Source organism: Ambystoma mexicanum, chromosome 2q (genome assembly GCF_040938575.1).
Source record: "Ambystoma mexicanum isolate Mex_15411 chromosome 2q, UKY_AmexF1_1, whole genome shotgun sequence".
NCBI classification, from domain to species: domain Eukaryota; kingdom Metazoa; phylum Chordata; class Amphibia; order Caudata; family Ambystomatidae; genus Ambystoma; species Ambystoma mexicanum.
The window spans coordinates 1,300,347,317-1,300,368,935 of record NC_090924.1 but is presented as its reverse complement, the minus strand read 5'-3'; the positions used below and the strand labels follow the sequence as shown (position 1 = coordinate 1,300,368,935).

Here is a 21,619-nt window from a genome sequence, read left to right as displayed (position 1 = left end):
TTTAAATCTGCTCCGAAATGGAATGTAAGCCTATCTCTTTCTGGATTGTCTTTAATCGATCCCGTCTCCTATGTCATCCACTTTACGGGACTCTAGAGGAAAAGCTTCTTCTAGCGTTCTTCTAAACCTAGGAATAGGGCGTATCCTCTTATCGTGGCCACACTAACGATTACTCTATGTTAAAATACGAGTTCTGTCAGACCCTTTCCTTGCAAGGTATTCTCCATTTCTAACCACTGTCTACGGGGAGCTTCACGGCCTGTTAGCCGAATGGCAAAGGTCGCGTTATTGCCGAGGATCTAAAGTTACTTATGTCAACAGCCAATTGAGACCTTATCTAACCATCGATCTCTGCTACCAAGTGAGCTGGATTTAATCCAAACAGCCCTTTAAGATGAGTATCATTACCCTTGAGATGGATGAGGATGCAGATTTTTACTCATGCATCAATAATTAAGACAACTCAATAGTTTGGCAAAGTGAGTCAGTTTTATTAACAAGTTTATAAAACGGGGAGTCAACGAACATCAGCAGTCGCTCGATCTTATAATGAATATGTGTCATCACTGACGTATGACCTGCGCATGCACTAACATCACCCTACGTGGCAAACTTAAAAACCTAACAGGAGGTGGGATTGGTTCTAGGAAAGTAACTTAACATAGGTTCTATATCTGTATGGAGTAACGGGAAGAGGGGATTGGATAATTAACATCTGGCGGGGCAACTAAGCCCTTCCTTCAAAATGGTCACTATGAACGTCACTAAAAGTATGACTTCCCAATGTCTCTACACACTATAGAACCCCCAACTACGTGGTCGCCTATAATTGGTTTGGCTTCAACCCCACTCATACTTTTCCACCTACGTCAAACAGCGCGCAGAAAGAACAGCCAGGTGCGGATGAGCTCGTCTCTGCACCAGCTTCCCACCAATTATTCATCCATCAATCATCACCTCAATGGTCTGATGTGTCAATTAGTGCTTTGAAAATTGGCCTTGAATTTGTACTGTGCTGTGAGAATTTTGAGGGAGTCTGGGTACAGCTGGTTTTCCTGCGTAGGTGTGACCATCTCACCCTTCCAGCTTCCCTCCATCACAAGACTGGACACCACAGAATCGAGCATTTTCGTATATTAGATTTCAATTATACCAGTCCTCTGACGTCTTTGTTTATCTTGACCTTTCTGAGCAGGATCCTCTGTTCATTTCCCCTTAATTGTATCCAATGTCAGCCCTTTCCAGTTTGATAAGACCTTGGCTTTCCTGGCATGGCCAACCTTAGCTGAGCTTCATTCTGTTTAATTCAATGACTTTCTTGCTGCAACACACTCGAGCATTGAGGCCTTCTGACTCTCTTCAATATTGCTTATATGCAGAGTGGAAACATTAATTCATTCATAAAGTGCTTTTGAGGTATATATGTATATATATATATATTGGCGCTTGCCGCACTATTTATTTATAGCATGTGGCTAGCGTTGTGAATGCTTTTGCCGCTTGCGGTTACTTGCTGCATCTGTACACGTTTAAACTAACTAAGTATCTTCATCATATCTGTGGCATAAGCTTCTTCACCTTGATCCCAAGATGTCACTTATCCTCGCTACTTTCTTAGTGTTTCGTCACTTTATCTGCATTCTCTGGTCTTTATATCTCTTATGAGGGCGTCAGTGCGATTCTTCATGACGTCACCATTTATCTTCATTCGTTATTTTCTTTGCTTCTTCGGTTATTTCATTCAAACGTCCATCATATTGTCTCAAATGTAGGTATGGTTTTCTCAATTGGTATCTTACTGCCCAGATTCTCTTAGGTACTGGTATTCTGATAGGTACTGGACAGAGCCTATCCTCTGCTCTCTGCTGATTGAACTGTTCATCATACGTCACATACTTTGGTACGAAATCAATAGGTATCGGAAGAGGGGTAACTGGAGTGAAGGTACTTGGCTCCTCCTCTACAGGGTGTTCCTTGGCAACCCGCTGAGGCAGTGGGCCTCCAAGGTGCTGATGAGAGTAACACCCCTGGGGCCTGCTGGATGCCCATAGCAGGCCCCCATATAACAATCCCGACGAGGATGGGATCTGAGGCCCCCAAATAACAATGGCGAAGGTGATGGCTACACCCGAGCTGGTACATCACTGGACCTATTGTCCTGCCTGGAAGAAGGGAGGATGGAACTGGCCAGTTCTGCTGCGGCCTCATCAGCAGCTGTGATTCCTGCTTGGGGAGGAGAATAAGTGGCCCAGACACCCTGTCATCTGTGTCCAGCCAGCCAACATCTCGCAGCCCTCAAACCCACCACCCAGATGAAGTGCTATGGGCCTGCAAGGGTTGCAGCTCTGTACGAGGGTGTGTGCACCCTCCTGTCCTACTACAGTAAAGAGACACTCCTGCCTGGGGGAGCATAGCCAAGAAAAAGGGGAGTGAGTACCATGCTAACACCCCTGCCCTGTTGACATCAGGTGGCACAGCCTAGACACCCTGCGACCCGCGTCTCACTGCCTGCCCCAACATCAAGGGACTACACTGACGTAGCCCCTGGCGCCCCCAGGTGCGGCTTTACCAGCCATTGAACTGTAACATCAATGGACCTGGACCCGTGGAAGTGACTATACTGAACAGACGCTGGAACTAAGTGAATTGGTCTCCTGCAATCCTGCGAGTGCTCGGAGAAGACTCAGTGGACATGTGTGTATATGCTGTGAGCCTGCATGTCAGTGATGTGCTTAAAATGGTCCAAGTGAAATGGATGTGATGCTGTGTTCCCGTAGGTTTGTAGGCATGCTCTAGATGATGCCAGCAGCTAGCCATGGCGTCATTCAGTGGTGGAAGTTCCACTTACCCCAGGTTAATAAAGAATTTTGGAACATGTAGTCGAACTGCCAACATTCAACGGGTGGTTCGCCAGCCGTGACTGTAACCGCTGATTATGTTTAGAGTGTGTAGATATGCGTTGTATGTCTATAACGATGTAAGCCCCATGTGTGTAGCAGTGGCATAACCCTATTTGTTGTTGATCCTAAATCCTGAATTGGCACAAGTAATGTTGTTCTTTAACGGGGGAGGGAATCATTTATGTTTCAGTAACATTTGTTTGTTTGTTATGAATAAGGAGGAGTGTGGAGTGTGACCCCCCAAGTGTGCTGCCCCTTTAAGGGAATATGTCCCTGCCATGTGTATTGCCCTTTAACGTGGGCCATGGCCCAAGCTAATAAAAGGTGCCCCTGCAGGCACGTGTAGCAGAACGGCTGCAGACTCCCAAAGAGGAACGACTGAGTCCGTCTCTCTTTTAGGCCTGCAGGCCCACACCGTGTGGGCACGGGCCTGCAGGCCATGATGCTGTGGGATCCTCATGCCAGCAAGGTGACAAGGGATCCACATGGTCATGGGCATGGCCCGTCCTGCCCCCACTAAAGACCGGGTGTTCCCCAACAACCCTCAGAGGTACTGGGCCTCCAAGGTGCTGAGAGTAGCACCCCTGGGGCCTGCTGGATTCCCATAGAAGGCCCCCATATAATGATGGCGACGTGGATGGATCCGAGGTCCTCATATAACACTGTGCAGCCCTGATACATCTCTATTTATTTATTTATTGATTACATTTATATAGCGTGCCTAACCCTCGGACATCTGGGCGCTTGAACTTAAGAATACGGTTACATTTTAGAGACTTGGTTATACTGGAAGGTTACAGTTACAGGTATAGTATCGATACATGCTTGTACAGTTGCATTCGTCAAATAAGAATGTTCAATTACATTTCAGGCGTAGTCATTTTTAACAGAGCATTTTCAAAATACGGTATCGCAGTTTCTCGTTGTGCTGTGAAGGTTTTGTCTGAGGTTGGTGGAGGGGGGAGACCTAGTGCTCATTAGTGGATCAGGGTAGATTCTTAATATCCTGGTTGACGAGCCATGTTTTTAGTTTCTTTTGAAAGGAGCATAGTGAAGGGTCTGTCCTTAGTTTCCGCAGGCATGGCATTCCAGTAGTTGGCTGCGATAAAAGGGAAGCTAGATCCTCCCGCTTTTTTTCCTTTGTACCTGTGTGTGGTCAGTTGGCCTAAGTAGGCTGACCGGGTTGGTCTGGATGACGGCATTTTGGAAATTAGGTTTGACAGGTAACGTGGAGCAGTGTTAGATAGACATTTGTGAGTGATTGTATTTTGAATTTAATTTGGTCTTTTACTGATAACCAGTGAATGTTTCTTCTGGTTGTGGTAATGTGGTCTGATTTCGGGATATTAAGTTGCCTCTGATTGCATTATTTTGGACAATCTGGAGCTTCTTAATGTTTTTTTTGTTGAAGAGCCTGCAAAGATGGCATTGCAGTAGTCGATCCTAGAAAGGATCAGTGCTTTAGCCAGTGTGACTCGGTTCTCCATCATGAGGTAAAGTCTGCATGCAGTGATGAGTTTGGCAGTGTACATTGAGGCCGATGTGATGGCATTGACTTGTTGGGAGAGGGTGAGTGATGAGTCTAGGTACACTCCGAGTGTCTTGAATTCTTTGGCTACCATGATACTGTTACCATCAATGTCGAAGGTTTTGTAGGAGGGTGGAAGGTTCTTGAGTCAGGCTGGGCTGCCTATGATCGGGCTCTCTGTTTTATCGTCATTAAGACAGAGTTCATGTTGGTCCATCCAGGCTTGAATAGCATGGTAGATAGCGTTGAGTGCTTTGGAGTCTGTATCGTAGTCCCCAGTGATTGCAAGTAGTATTTGGGTGCCATCCGCATAATTTGTATATGTGACACCCAATTTGTCATGTCTATCAAAGCGAGGTTTGTGAATGTGTTGTACAGCGTGGGAGAGACACAATCCTTGAGGGACTCCACAAGTGACAGGAGTAGGGCGTGCCGCCGCCATGGATGAGAAGACTCTCATGGATCGGTTAGAAAGGAACGATTCAATCCATTTTTTGGCGTTGTTGGAAAAATGGGCGTCACTAGCTAGGTGGCTGCATGTAGCACGTCGATTAAAAAGGCATGTTAAATGCCAGCCCAATAAATCTGGGAATGCAATTTGTATTTATCACCACGTGCAACATATGTTCAGATGCAGAATCTGTTTTCATTAGGGCCACTCCCTTGTTGATGAGCAAAACAGTAGTTCTGCTTAATACGTATAACGTACTCTTCCTGTGAAAAGGGACTTCAGTAATTACTTGCAACCCTCTGATTGGAACCCCACGCCTGGTAAGCAGAACATTTGCAGGCTTAATGCTTGCACCATCTGTTTGCTGGTGAAGAAACAGGACTTGGGTAGTTACTTGTAACCCGCCAATTGGAACCAGTTTCTGTGGCTGCCACAGCATCACAGCGGCAGCCATTTAAGGGACAGGCAGGCTCACCCTATCAGTGGCTTGCCTGATACACAGTTAGAATAGCACATGACAATTACCCTATAATAAGAGAAACGAATTGAACATAAAGTTCACTTAAAACAAAGATAATTAAAATGAAGGGCACACCTTTAACATTGCGTAATTTAAAAGAAATAAGGCGACCAAAATGAAGTAAAAAGAACCATTTCAGATGTAATAAATCACAGGCGTATTCCACAGGAATCCATTGGTTTTACACCAGCAGGCAATTCTCATAGTGGCGTAAAAACAGGAGGCCTTTGAAAGCAGAGGAAAGATGCATGGCAGAAATGCCAAATCCATTTTGTGTCTCTACTTCACCACCAAATGCCATATAACTCCCCTGTAGTGTAAAAGTAGAGTGTACCCAGCTTACGCCGTGCTTTTACACCTTACTTTTTCATTCCATGGGTTAGAAAATGTCCCACATGCAAACACTTAGCGCCTGATACACAGAATCCTCTTATAATGGTGCAGTCCTATTGAAAAATGCTTTGTGAATCAGGACTTTTATGTTATGGCCTTGCTATTGCAATTGAAAGACTGTGTCTAGAGGAGTTAAGGCAGGATGGCAGGCACCCACATGCTTGCAGTGTTGTTCTTGGTGCGTATGGGAGAAGGGACATTATGCTCAGGCAGCATTCAGGGGTTTCCGCACTATCTTCCTCTAAATATTTTGTGTTGTTGGCCAAGAGAATCTTCGTTAGCGTCAAAATATTCAATCAAAAGTGATAAGATTGGCATAAAGCGCGCCAGAGGACCACTCCGGTGGTGATAGTGTACAGTATAAATATCCTTTAACATTAAATAGCCTTTAACATTAACATTAACCTAACATAAATGTATTAATGTTGCTCAGAATTCACAACGCAAGTGTGTTTATGGTCAATTGATGGCAAGGTTTGTGGCAAGCTAAACTCGTTACAGGGGGAATCGAGGTGCTTCCACCAAGGCGCTATAGGGAGCCTTGCAGCAGTATTTGACTTACTAGTTTACTCTTACGTGTCCCGAGAGGCTAAGTCTCCTCTTCCTCTGCTTCACCAAGGAGCACAGCAAGTGGGTCTAGAGCAGTGGCATTGAATCTTCATCATGCTGAGATCCCCCCCTCAACTAAACATATTGCTGCCAAGCACCGCCGGAGTACAAATATTGCTGCCAAGCACCACTGGAATATATTGCTGCCAAGCACCTCTGGGGTAAACATATTGCTGCCAAGCACAGCAGGAGTAAAGATATTGTTGCTGGACACCGCCAGATACCATTTCTACTTATATTTTCTGTTAAAAGCAGTCACAGTACTTCCCTTTGAAGAGTCCCAGACCACCCCTGGACCTCCTTTAGACCCCGCTCTTTGTGGGCCAGCCCCACAGTTTGAAGACCACTGGTCTAGAGGTAACGGAATCTCTGTCCCCTTTTTAGTTTGGTCGATTAGATGCCACTTTAGAAGCACCTATAAGCCGATACTATTGCATTAGAGTACAGATAGGGAGACATGGCATATGAGGAGGGACACAAAGCTTATTGGTGTTGTTTGGTTATATGCCCGCCCATTGACTGCTCATGGCCATTCTAATCTCTATGGCCATTCCCACCCAGTTTCTGCCCCTCTCTGCCCAACAAGCCTCCTCATGGCAACTATTTGAGCTTGCTTTAATGAAGCCTTACCATCAATCTTTGCACTCAAGTTCCTGCGACTGAATTTTCAAAGCCGTCTTCTGGGAGTTAATGACTTAATTGGAGCTGTAAATACACTGCTAGTGTAATACAAATTTCTTAACCAGGTCTGCCTTCAGCCATTCGATTAATAAGCGCTATAAATCCTTCACTGAAGTCCTGTTAAAAATCAGCATTGGCAAAGCCAACAGATTTGGTTTGTGTATAAGTATTAGGCATTTGCCAGACACTGCTATTAGATGCCCAGGTACTCACACCATTTTGCACCTGCTACCATCAATTGCCTTTTAATATCACTAGGGTAGTGCCTGGAAAGTGCCTCTCCCATGCCTACACAAAAGCCCAAACTGTTGGCATTGCTAATACTTATTAATAAAGATATGGCTTCCTCCAGAAAAACCTGCACTGTGCCTCATGAGCTCCAAGTATGGAACAAAGACTCTGGAAAACCACAACATGGCTGGGACGAAGATGGGGAGACCCTATGAAGCAAGGACAGCGTCATTTACTGACATAAAAATACTTTGTATTTACTTTCCCATAGTAGAGTGCAGCATGAACCCAAACCAATGGGAGGAGCAGCACTTGTGTAAGACTTTTTCGATCTGCATTATAGATATGGAGCTATGCTTCTTTATTTCCCCCGAGTTGTGCAAAGCTGAGGTTGGTCTAAACTGAATCTATGGGCTTCTGTGACACCAAAAGCCCACTGGCATGCTGCAAAATCCAGTGATATACCATTGCAATACAGTTGTCCGAGTGTGGCTAGACCCCTTTGCCTTCCAGCATTCAAATATCCGCCCCGCTATCCCAAGAGAAAAAGAGAGCCTGACAAGACGTTCACAAGACATCCCAAGTATACCATCCAAGATGTCAGTCTGGAGCCAGGCCACGATCACCTACATGGCCCTCAAGGGCCTCTCCATCCCCCCAAAGACCCACTTGGAGTCAGACTTGGCGCTTGTGGCACCAGACTCACTCACTCCCATAGGATAACATTGGAGATTGGACTTGTAGTACATTGATGGGGACAAGATGGATGCCTCCACATATTTCGGTTTCCAGAACTGCATGTGCGGTCTAGTCTTTTGGGTGTGGTTCAGCCGAGAGACCCCTGGGATATCCAGAGACTATTGAAGCCACACCCAGGCTGAGAAACATGCTTTGCGTTTTCCGCTCCTGCAGCGTGACACTCACCGTGTTCGAATCAGTCTCTAGCAGGCCTGCATGTTTCTTCTGCACTCAGCTCCTGCAAGAACAAGAACACGGTTAGGAACAGCCTTACCTTGCAGCGCTTCTGCCCATCATTCATCGCTCCTTCTGTTCTGCGGGCATCTTCGGCGGTGTCATTCCCATGCCGGCACGCCACTTCCTGAGGAAAAGGGAAAAGAACAGAAAAAAGGCATTAGTAAGCATTCTGCAAATCTTTGCTTATTTTTAAATACTGTACGAGCTTCAAACGCTTACCTGAATCCCAGCCGCTCTGGGGGCACTGTGTCTCCGGAACTTCTCATCCATCTGCAAGAGGGAAAAGACACTCCAGGTTAGCCTGGAAACATCTAGAGGCGCTTACCCACCGCATTTGTTCTTCAATGCATCCACGCTGAAAACGTTGTTGCACCTAAAAGACACAGAAAAATAACTCAGTTCAATGCAAATACGAAAGGGGTGCATCGCGCATCGCGCTCTCACTCACCTTGAACGCTACTCATCTCAGCAGCACGCCGCCATTCCCGGACACCGTCCATCATCTAAGGAAGGAAAGGAACGAAGTTAGAGAACTGTTCAAAAGACTCATTATACTTACCTGTCAGACTCTTGACAGTGAAGTAACTAGGCAGCAACGAGCCCGCATCAATCAACGCGCCCCTGTGCTGAAAGCAGGACATAGAGCACACTATCCAAGAAAACAAGGCCCAGTCTCCAGTCGAATAGCCTCCAGGGAAGGGTTCGAGGTCGTAAGAGGTCAGAACAGGCTGAGTGACATCCCCGTGGATACCAGGTGAGCGTTACACTCCCAGTCTCCTGCAGAGTCTGCCAAGATTCCAACATCTCACAGATCCTTGTTAACCATTACATGGAGCCTTTGGGTACCTCAAAGACCCTGATATAGCCATCCACCAATATGTGGACGGTACATGAGAATTAAAAGTCCATAGGACATCAGTCGTCTCCACGATTACATAGCCATAATCCAGTCCTGGATGTCAGCTGCCAACCTCAATCTAAACCCAGTTAAGACAGAATTCGTCTTCATTGGTCCCCATGATAAACGACAAGTTGTCCAACAATGTCTCAATGATATGTGCCTAGATGGATTTATCTGCAACTCTCTGATTCAGCAATAGCCTTAGGCTTCACCATTGACAGCATCCTGTCCTTCCAGAAACACATAACCAAGAATGTCCAAATAGCCTGGCTCTAAATCTCCACCCTGTGTAAAATCAAACCCTTCCTCCCACTGCAGCACTGAAGGACATTAGCGCAGGCTCTTGTGGTCCTGCACATTGATGTGGGAAATGACCTCCTGACGGGGCTCCCAGCCGCTCACTTGGCTCCTCTAAAATCAGTCCACCACGCTGCAGCACATCATATCATGGGTCCATGGAAATTTGACCAAATCACTCTCGTCCGACGCAAACTACATTGGCTTCCTACCCAGGCCAGGATACAGTTCAAGACTGCATGTATCATCGACAAAGCAGTCACGTGTAGCACACCAGTGTGCCTGGTGGTTAAATTCCAGATATCTTGTGGCATTTGCTCCGTGCACAAAAAATCAACCAACCAGCTTGGATAACAACTAGTCCGCAAAGATAGGACCCACAAACAATACGTCTCTTGTCATGTACCCACCCTCTGCGACACGAGGCCAGTATTGACTCGGAATGTCCCCAGAAATCTCCAATTTCGCAAATCTCTCAAAACGTGTTTTTTTCAAATGCACCGGACCATAGGCTAATCCCAATGGACGCACAGAATATAACTGTAAAGAGATGGCAGCCCAAGCCTAGCCACCAAAACCGTGTACAGTGCACCGCTGCTCTCGAGCAAGGACCACATCTTTCAAAAATAAAGACGTGGATGGCCAAGTCCTGCACAAGAGGGGTTAAAAGTGCAGTGCTTTGCTAGATTCTAGCCCATCTATGACTTCTACTTCTATTTGAATGCCCAAGGCCCATCCCTTTCCTGAGGCCTATTTCTGTTCATGAGCCAATCCTTGACCTTTGGACGATCTCTCCTCTGAGGCCTATCACTGACCCGAGTTCTACCATAGACCTGAGGCCCACGCCTTCCCGGAGGAGCATACCTGCTGTAAGGCCCAACCCCTGTTGTTAGGCCTATCCTTCACCTTAGGCATATCCCTGTAGTGAATCCCATCTCTGCTCAGAGGCACATCCCTGCCAGAGGCCTATCCTTCTCCAAACACCATCTCTACCACAGTGCCTTATGATGCTCCCAGATCCATCGCTGTCCTGAGCTCCCAAAGTATATTTTTTTTTTCAAGGCACAGCCAGTCTCATCCTTGCCCCAAGGCCTATCCCTACCCCATGCCCTCTTCCTACCTCAAGGTCCATCCCTTTGCCATGCCCCATCAATTCCAGAGGTTTATCACTGACCTGAGGTCCCTCCTTGACCCAAGCCTCATACCCACTTCAAGGCCCACACCTCCAATGTGCATCTATACAGAAGAACAGCTCTTCCTCGAGATCCCACTTTGGCTCCGAGGCCCATACCTGCACTGAGGCCCATCACTGTCCTAAAGGCTCCCATACGGAATGCTCTACTCTGATGTACTCTCTTAGTGCGGGCAGCACTTCTATGCCTCACCTAAACTGCATTGGTGTTGATGGGACACAGGTCTGGCAAAGTTCACAACTGAAAGTTCAGGGCTTTCCATGCATGCTACAATGTTCTGTCAGGAAAAGAGGCAGAAATAACCTGCAACATGTGTTTTCAGCAATCTCCATGGAAACCAAACAATATCAAATGGTAATATTACTGTTCATACAAACACATCCATAATTGATGTTGCTTACATATAAGCGTGGAACTTGGATGTTAATGCTCACTTGAGAGTGTACTTTGCGTCTTCAGTTTATTTGCATGTTCACAAATTAACACAACAGGATACTTTCCTGGGACTGGAAAAGTTGTTTCTGGCCTGAGATGACAAACCTGGAAAGCGGCTGCGTTAAGAGTGTGGGTAACACACATGCAATCATCGCAGAACCGCGCCAGAGCCAACTTTAAAGGTTTTTCAAAAAAATGTTGTATTTAATCAGGGTGGTATTGCCTTAATGCTTGTCACGGGCAGATGGCTAGAATTCAGGCCAGTGCACAGACCCTCCCCCAGTTACCGCTCGCTCTGCCTGCATTGGTCAAAGGGAGGGTCCTGGCAGGCTGTCAAGAAGCAGGCGTTCATAAGCCTTCCTTGCAGCGCCTGGCGGGAGCCACTTGTGTGATCTGGTGCGCTCTGGTGACGAGAATAAGGCAGCAGACCCGGCCCCCGGCGCGTGTAAGTACAGCATGTAACAGTCTGTGTTTGCGGGCAGCAATGTGTGCTTCAGAGGCGTTGCTAGGGGGGGGCTGAGGGGGCTATAGCCCCTGGTCTTTTGGTTGTGGCCCCGGATAGAATCTCAGGAGCTACAGCCAAAAGACTAGCTAGCCCCCAGTCCCGACAGTTCCGACATTAGCGTAGCCCCGGGTCTTTTCCAGACCTAGCAACACCCCTGGTGTGCTTGCTTCTCATCACTCCTAACACATTCAAGACTAGGAATGTTTCCAGTTTCTATAAGATAAGCATTTCTCTCCAAGAGTTTTTTTTTAATGTGTTTTTTATTACAACAATTGGAGAGTCTTGCGTTTTTGGAGAAAGCAGTTATTTAGCAGCCAAAGGAATCTTCAGCGTGCATGCACCACAGGGAGTGTTATGATGAGTAACTGTGTATACCATCTGTCTTTAAAATGAACTGCAATAATGACAATATAAGGTTGTTATATAGCGCTTCACACGGCGTCCTCCGACTTCTAAGCACTATAAGCGCAGCGGTTACTATTGTCCGATTTGATGGCACTGAATTCTGAATACGCTGAAATGGGTGACTTCACCACATCCCTTTGTTAATCATTTTGCAGTTGTTATGCAACAGATAAAGCTCGTATTGCAGGATCTATTTTTAAAGCCAAGCTGCCTGATTCATGGAATTATTTGCGCGTAAAACGCACATTTGCGCGCCATTCTGCCCGAAAATCCATGTTTGAGGTGTGGGGATTCTCGGGAAGAATGGCGAGCAAATGTGCGTTTTACGCGCAAATTATTCCATCAATTGTGTAATGAGCATCTTCACAAAATGTGTGTTTCACTTGTTGCATAGATTTCTAATTTTTTTAAAAAAATAACTTCCAGGCTCATGCGCATTGAATAGTAAAACTGTGAACACTGCTGGGTGTGTCTCCCTAAAATGTGACAACCTCACAGCAGAAGGTCACGCATGTGAGGTGCACTGCTACCCAAGACTATGCACCTAGGAAACGCGGGAGTGGTGTGGGTGAGGACACTGAATACATACCTTCCTGCCAAGTTTCCCAGTCCATGCGTGACACCTCCAGCCAGTCCTGCTTTTTGCTTCGAATTGCATGCTGGAACTTGTAGTTTCGTTTTCCCCATTGCAAGGGCGGGCTTAAAAGTTCCAGCATGCAGTGGGAGGGGGGGAAGGGGGGACAGAACTGGCTTAAAGATGTTGCATGGAACTGGGAAACTTGGCAGCTGTGTGCATAGCCAGTTGCAATGACTGCAGAGAGCTCATAACACACACCACCATTAAAGTCTGGATGCAGTGGCGCGCTTTAGTGGAAGCAGAAGAAAGGACGCGAGTTAATTGCGCTGTAAGTGAAGCCGCGGGAGAGAGGAGCGGGCAAGGGGCAGACCTGGTCGACATCCGAACTCGCTGTGAAGGGCACCACTGTTTGTGTTTTTCGTGTAATGCCAGTGTCTTCGAGTTAGCTACGATTCTAGTATACATGCGTCGTGGTGCACAAGGACAACCTTCCGTTCCGTGGGTTACACAGTGCAAGTCCTTGGCATGGTAAACGTTGCCTTTATTAATATGGAATGTCAATTAGCATTTCTATCGCTTGGACCATATTCGCAAATGCAGACTATGTTTTCATTAGGACCCCCGTCCCAGCCCCCCACGCCTGTTAAGCAAAACATGTGCAGGCTAAGGACCCGATTCATGGAATTTTCTGCACGGTTCAAAGTGCCTTTGCACTGCTGAAATGTGACTTTGCACTGCCGACACACCCTGATTCATGGAACTGCGCAAAGTGTATGTTTGCAGTGCAAAGTAAGTGGAAAGTCATTTTGTACTGCAAAAATGACTTTGTACTGACTTTGAACTGACTTTGCACTGCCAAATTACACTTTGGACAGTTCCATGAATCAGGGGTTGTGTCTGCAGTGCAAAGTCACTTTTCAGCAGTGCAAAGTCACTTTTCAGCTGTGCGAAGTCAATTCGAACCGTGCAAAAAATCCCATGAAACTGGCCCAAAATGCTTATAGCATCTGTTTGCTGGTGCGTGCAAAAAAGGACTTCAGTAGTTTATTTATTTATTTATTTTGCCATTAGTAAGGCACACCGAACCCGGGGGCATCTGTGCGCTGATTTGCATGATGGTTACAGGGTTTCAGACAAAGGTAATGCATTCATTAGTTCCAGATAGAGTTGAAGGTTATAGTCGTACTTAGAGAGTACAGGCTATTGGTACTGAGTTACTGGTTGTTGTGCACAAACGGTTGCTGACAAAGTTAAAGCATTAGTTATAGAAAAGGTTGCAGTAGTTGTAAGCTAGCTTAGTAAGTTCAAGCAGTCTAGGACTGAGTTTCTGGACGGGTTGGCGTCACAGGTTGGCGCATTCGGGTGATACTACTGAGCTTGGGGGTCTTTGAGTCCTTTGCGGAAAGCCAGAAGGAGTCAAAAGACTTAGGGCTAGAGGGAGGTTGTTCCAGAGTTTGGCTGCTATCACTGGGAAGCTGCTCCCACCTGCTTTCTGGTCCCTTTATCTAGGGATGCCGAGTCGGTGCAAATAGGCGACCCGGGTAGGTCTGGCGGATTGGGCTTTGGTGAAGATCCTGGACAGATAGACAGATAGGTAGGGGCCATGTTAGAGATACATGTATGGGTTAGTGCTGGTGTTTTGAAGTTTGAAGATGATGCACTTTTGGACTGGGAGCTGGTGGATGTCACGTCTGGCTGTTACTTGCAACCGTCCAATTGGAACTACTAAAGCCAGTTCTGCATCACAGTGGCAGCCATTTAGGGGTCAGGCAGGCTCATCCCATCCCTGGCTTGCCTGGCAGCCAGAATAGCACATACAAAATGCTGTACATAAAATAAAAAACACATTGAACTTAATGTTGCCCACTTAAAGACAATGCAAATGAAGGCTGCATCTTTAACAAGATGTTCATTTCTAAAATTAATGTCAAGTTAATGACGTCGAGAGAACCTTTCAAATGTTTTGGAGCGCAGCATTTGCAGTATGGCATTTGAGCAAGTGTAAGGGACCTTCATCACGGCCTGACAACAGGGTAAATACATCTGTTTACTTAGCCTGAGACAAGAGGGAGAGTGCAAGTTAGAGGAAGTGTAACTTCAAACAAGTAGGAAACAATGATTTTCTAGTAACACTTTATTGTTTAACATTCAGTTAATAATGTACAGCCGGTTCTAGGGTTTGCAGGGACCTGTGTAGCAAACAATAATGTGTGTATATATTGACATCAGTGCAAGTTACAATACAGAAAAGGCATCACAAGGAGGGACATCAGTTTTTGATTCTCACCTACAACAAGGGAAGTTACATTCCAAGAAACTGGCATGAGTATGGCAGGCGGCAAACACCACACTCATGTGCAGCGTAGGAATGGTCACTATTAGCATTCTATAAAGAGCAACACTATTGTGTGTTGAACTATGATTATTTGTAAAAACAATTGCACTGTAAACTGAATCCATTCTAGGAACGCCACATGTTGTCAGCTAAGGCATAATGACATACAATGATTTGCCCAAGATCACACACTTTAGTTAAGTGCTGCTTCTCGTTTTTGAGCCCATTCTGCATTTTAAGTTTACATCACTTAATAAAGCAACCTGACACATCTACAAATCCTTTCAAACATGTGTTTTGTAAACAGAGCGCCAGGGAATTCCAATCACTTTCAAAATGTTCGCAGAACTTACAAACAACAATAGAATCTATTTGGACACCTTTCCCATCCCCCACACCACTCAGAACAGATGTTTTTTGACTGCCCTATATGGTTCCCTGTTCCTAAAATGTCCAAACACGGCCAAGGTCCGCATACGCTAATTGGTCAAGATCCCAACAAAATCGCAGAGGGTGTGCAAATACAGTGCACTTAAAAAAGCGACCCACATTTTCACCACACTAACAAAGTATCGTGGGTCTGCCCAACGATTTTTTCTGCAAGTGAGGGCAAAAATGGATCTATGAGAATATGCTTTGAAAAGATATTGGGGCCCTCTGTAGCTTTTTCTAACACCCCAACATATGAACTTGCACAAAACCGCATGAAAATATCCTGAGCCGGATGTGGTAAGTTCCAAGGCCATATATGATGATGTGGGGAAGCTGGGACTGAAGTCCGCTATTCTTTTTCCAGCACCAACAGCTTAGCCACCAGGCTACATCTCCACCACGGTGGCCTCTGTGGAACGAGCTCTAGTCGCAGCCACCAGACCACATCTCCACCACGGTGGCCTCTGTGGAACGAGCTGTAGTCGCAGCCACCAGACCACATCTCCACCACGGTGGCCTCTGTGGAACGAGCTCTAGTCGCAGCCACCAGACTGCATCTCCACCACGGTGGCCTCTGTGGAACGAGCTCTAGTCGCAGCCACCAGACCGCATCTCCACCACGGTGGCCTCTGTGGAACGAGCTTTAGTCGCAGCCACCAGACCGCTTCTCCACCACGGTGGCCTCTGTGGAACTAGCTCTAGTCGCAGCCACCAGACCGCATCTCCACCACGGTGGCCTCTGTGGAACGAGCTCTAGTCGCAGCCACCAGACCGCATCTCCACCACGGTGGCCTCTGTGGAACGAGCTCTAGTCGCAGCCACCAGACCGCATCTCCACCACGGTGGCCTCTGTGGAACGAGCTCTAGTCGCAGCCACCAGACCGCATCTCCACCCCGGTGGCCTCTGTGGAACGAGCTCTTGTCGCAGCCACCAGACCGAATCTCCACCACGGTGGCCTCTGTGGAACGAGCTCTCGTCGCAGCCACCAGACCGCATCTCCACCACGGTGGCCTCTGTGGAACGAGCTCTAGTCGCAGCCACCAGACCGCATCTCCACCACGGTGGCCTCTGTGGAACGAGCTCTTGTCGCAATAACCAGACCACATCTCCACCACGGTGGCCTCTGTGGAACGAGCTCTCGTCGCAGCCACCAGACCACTTCTCCACCACGGTGGCCTCTGTGGAACGAGCTCTCGTCGCAGCCACCAGAATACATCTTCACCACAGTGGCCTCTGTGGAACGAGCTCTAGTCGCAGCCACCAGACCACATCTCCACCACGGTGGCCTCTGTGGAACGAGCTCTAGTCGCAGCCACCAGACCACATCTCCACCATGGTGGCCTCTGTGGAACGAGCTCTCGTCGCAGCCACCAGACCACTTCTCCACCACGGTGGCCTCTGTGGAACGAGCTCTCGTCGCAGCCACCAGAATACATCTTCACCACGGTGGCCTCTGTGGAACGAGCTCTAGTCGCAGCCACCAGACCACATCGTCACCACGGTGGCCTCTGTGGAACGAGCTCTAGTCGCAGCCACCAGACCACTTCTCCACCACGGTGGCCTCTGTGGAACTAACTCTAGTCACAGCCACCAGACCACATCTCCACCACGGTGGCTCTAGTCGCAGCCACCAGACCACATCTCCACCACGGTGGCTCTAGTCGCAGCCACCAGACTACATCTCCACCACGGTGGCCTCTCTGGAACGAGCTCTAGTCGCAACCACCAGACTACATCTCCACCACGGTGGCCTCTGTGGAACGAGCTCTAGTCGCAGCCACCAGACTACATCTCCACCACGGGGGCCTCTGTGGAACAAGCTCTAGTCGCAGCCGCCAGACTACATCACCACCACAGTGGCCTCTGTGGAATGAGCTCTCGTTGCAACCGCCAGACTCCATCTCCACCACGGTGGCATCTGTGGAACGAGCTCTAGTCGCAGCCGCCAGACTACATCTCCACCACGGTGGCCTCTGTGGAATGAGCTCTAGTCGCAGCCTACTTCTCATGGGGCAGGTGGCAGACAGGTTAGCCACCAAACTACATCTCCACCACGGTGGCCTCTGTGGAACGAGCTCTAGTCGCAGCCTAGTTTTCATGGGGCAGGTGGCAGACAGTTTAGCCACCATACTACATCTCCACAACAATGGCCTCTGTGAAACGAGCTCTAGTCTCAGCCTAGTTCTCATGTGGCAGGTGGTAGACAGCTTAGCCACGATGGCCTCTGTGGAACAAGCTTTAGTCTCAGCCTAGTTCTCATGGGACAGGTGGCAGACAGCATAGCCACCAGACTACATCTCCACCACGATGGCCTCTGTGGAACGAGCTCTAGTCGCAGCCACCAGTCTACACCACCACCACGGTGGCCTCTGTGGAAAGAGCTCTAGTCGCAGCTACCTGACCACATCTCCACCACGCTGGCCTCTGTGGAATGAGCACTAGTCGCAGCTACCTGACTATATCTCCACCATGATGGCCTGTGTGGAACAAGCTCTAGTCGCACCCTAGTTCTCATGGGACAGGTGGCAGACAGCTTAGCCACCAGACTATATCTCCACCACGATGGGGGGCAGGGGCCAACTTCGATAAATCGTCCCTGCATATTGCCACTGTTACGCAGCAGTCGGTCACGCCGTCCAAGACGCCTAGAACTGTTTGTTGTGATAATAATAAAGTAGATATTTGTATACAACCTTGAATGGACAGTCCCTTTTATCATTGGGTAATAGTATTTTAGCTCTATTGCAACTAACCAACAATCCATGAACTTGCGGAGATAGGCCTGCCATTCCATCCACGTTACCAAAATTGGACAAGGAGGTTCATAACTTGCTTGTATTTCCAATCTGGTTGGATCCCTTCTGGTGTACCAGAGGTGTGGGGATGATTGATGGTTTAGAAACTGATTTTTTCATCCCTGGACCACTGGTGCCCCAGAAGTTGATTTGTCACACTTGTGATGGACTTGTTGATTCGTCACACTATTTGGATAACACTATAATTGCAGGATTGCCTTATAGTGCTATCCAAATAGAGCCTATGTCCCAAGGGAGTCCAGAGAATGGGAAATTTAACAATTTTACAGGACTTGAAAGCACAGGTCCAGGACCAGAGAAAGCAATCTCGCCAGGCCAGCTGTATCTCTTTGCACACCCCTTGTAAATCACCATGACTCCCTTTCCCTCCTCTCCACCCCTCTTCACCCTCAGGTTTAGCTTTCAACCATACTCTGCCTTATAGAGATTACCTGAAAAGCACATAAATCATGCTAAAGTGCTCAGCCAATAGATACGATCCATAAGCAAAAGAGAACGATTATTGCACTATGTTCACTCATCTTGAATGGCAGTCTACAAACGCCAGAATGCAATTCAGCGCAAGTCTAAACAAGCATTGGCAATGCAAATAGTTTTGGCATTTACTGATGTTATTTGCATGTTGCATTTATAGGCACTTGTGTGCAAGGAGGACAGTGCAAAGTTTCAAAGGAGGACACGATAAGGGGTGCAGAATGAGAAGGGGAACAGAGCAAAATATATCAATTGGGGTGCACAACTGACTTCTCGAATGCATATTATTTTAACTCAAATAATTCACTATTCTTCAGGAGCACTGGGTACATCCCTAGCCACAGAGACACAGTAATACCAACACTCGCTCATCAAACCTTTGATAAGTTACCCAGTCCCTCGTGAAAGGAAAAACTCCCTTTTTACGTCATCATATTTTTAATGATGTGTGTACCTCTAATCAAATCTGTATTTTTGATACACATCTTCCTTCAAACAAAAATAAAGATACTCTCATGATCATTACAGAAGAAGAAGAAAAAACATAATCCTCGTTTGAAATTGTTTCAGCAATTATCAGTTCATCATAAAACTATACAATCATTCTACTAAGATAACAACACTGCATTGTGTCAAGTGAATTTCACATCAACAAAGATGAATTTTCATTGAACTAGTCCCTTTCACACTTCACTACGTGTTTCGGGACCCAAAGTCCCTTCATCAGGTGGAGATGCTATCTTTTCCAAAACATCAATTGAAATAAAATAGAAAGAGATTGAATTTTAAATGGATATCTATATTAAATAGCAGCCATAATGTGTACTGTTAACCATAACACAAAACAGTGTATTCTTAGACTGCCGGAATTCTTGCCCTGTGGAGAACTGAAAAAAGCAAGTACACAATCTTCTGAAATCTCCATTACCACAGCCATGTTTACCATAAATGACTGAATCATAAACATCAAGACAACCTTCCATGTTAATGACTGACCTTCCTACTCTCAAGTGTCTTTCCCGTGGCAAATGCTGTAAACAACACAATATTCAAGTATCAGAGATACAATCCCACTTCTTTTATAATCAAATTGGGCAACTAGTACAAGCCCCCACTTGTTGTAATCACTTACTTGTAGATAATCTCTCTGACAACAATCAGTCATTCGCTGTCCACTGAACCGTTCTGTAGATAAAAGGGATATGGTCCAAAGTTAGCCAAACAGTTGGCATAGCAGTATGTCCTTGTTATCTGTTGTCAATCCCTCATTACCTAAACTACATCTCACCTTCAGTTTGCTCATATGCACGACACAGGAATTGGGAGTAGGCTGTAGAAACAGTCTTCCTTCATCTATAAGCGTAATGTAATGAGAAGGATGCACACCACATTTCATGTCCGATATTCATGAGCACGCACAACGTAGCATAACGTTACAGTGACGAAAATGTTTAGTGACACTACGGCGGTCATTTTACCATGGAGTAAGATTTTATTGATCTCTAATGTGGATTTCATCCCTAGCTCAATACGGGACTTATTTCGCCTTCACTACTTACATAATGTTTATTTAAATGTCAATAACTTAAGAATAAGCAGTTCATAATAGAACCAACATTCAATAACGGATCAGTCAATTATGTAAATATATGCACAGACATTACTAATTGCTCATTTATTTTCATATAAGTTTATTTTAAATGGCTACATTCCAGGAATAATGGAGCCTAGTCACATATTCGTCACTTGAACTGTTATGCTCAAGATTGACAAGACAACTAGCTGTTCTTATTTCTCTACAAAAGCACTCTTGCTGGCTTACCCTTCAATATCAATATTAACTCTTTGTTGAATGGTAAATCCATATTACATTTCCATAGGAGTTGTACCATTATTATTAAATGTTCCATACGGCCCAAACATACCCCTCCTGTCCTTATACCTCTTTCCCGTTAGAAATACCATATTTGTGGATATTCACTTGTTCACAAAACTCATTATGCTTTAAAATAACATCCACATTTTGACATTTTGTTCCATTTTTTCAAGGACACGATGTTCCAATTTACAAAACGTCTACAGTATCCACAGCATTTGTTATTTTCGGTACTTCTCAATTTTTGTTCACAAGAAACATGTCAGGTCAAATTCCACATTCATCCCTTCAGGATTTAGAGCATCTAAGCGCTCTATCCAGAATACCTCTTTTTTGATGTAAGAGAGTTTTTACATCCACTCCACGTTTCGGACATTTTACCTGTTCTAAGATGATTAACCTCATCTGAGCTATTGTATTATGTGCTGTGTCAAAATGTTGTGCCACTGGTGAATGGGATTGATGTGTCCGGACATTAGATTTGTGCTCAGTCCACCTTAATTTCACCTTTCTTGTTGTTAAACCCACATAAAGATGCCACATCGACATCGTATGCCATAGATGATGTTTATGGAATCACAAGTAGTCGTGAGTCTTAGTTACATTTTTCTGCCTGCATACGAGTGAATAATAGAATTGCCTTTTATGACATTATGACAGTGTTGGCAATTATTGCATGTTAATGTACCCTTAAAGGATATTTCTAACAATTTAATTGCAGTATATTCTGCTTGAATCAAGTAGTCTCTCACTGACTTGCTTTTCCTATATGCAAAGGTTGGTGGATGGTCAAAGAGTTGAGCGAGAGTACGATCCATTTTCAAAATATCCCATTGTCTTTTGATGATTCTCTTAATTTTCTGACTCGGTTGAGAATAAGTCGTTACATACACCAACTTTTACATTTTAGATTTTTGTGAAAGTCTGAGTGCTACATCTCTTGGAACTCCCATGGCCTTTTCTCTAGATGCTAATACTGTCACTTCGGTGTAACCCCTTTCTGCAAATTACATTTGTAATTCCGTTGTTTTTTTTAACAAATTCCTGATCTTCTGATATGATTCTCTTGTATCATAAGAAGTGA

The 21,619-nt window shown here is 46.0% G+C and overlaps 1 protein-coding gene across 1 annotated transcript in view; it reads left to right on the top strand.

The window, feature by feature from the left end:
- The first annotated feature begins 11,440 nt into the window (after nt 1-11,440).
- COL6A6 (collagen type VI alpha 6 chain) overlaps nt 11,441-21,619 on the top strand; it is an 858,285-nt gene continuing 848,106 nt past the window's right edge. Inside the window, exon 1 of the mRNA XM_069646627.1 lies at nt 11,441-11,559. The gene's annotated coding sequence lies outside the window, so the exon portion shown is untranslated. The remainder of the gene's footprint in view (nt 11,560-21,619) is intronic.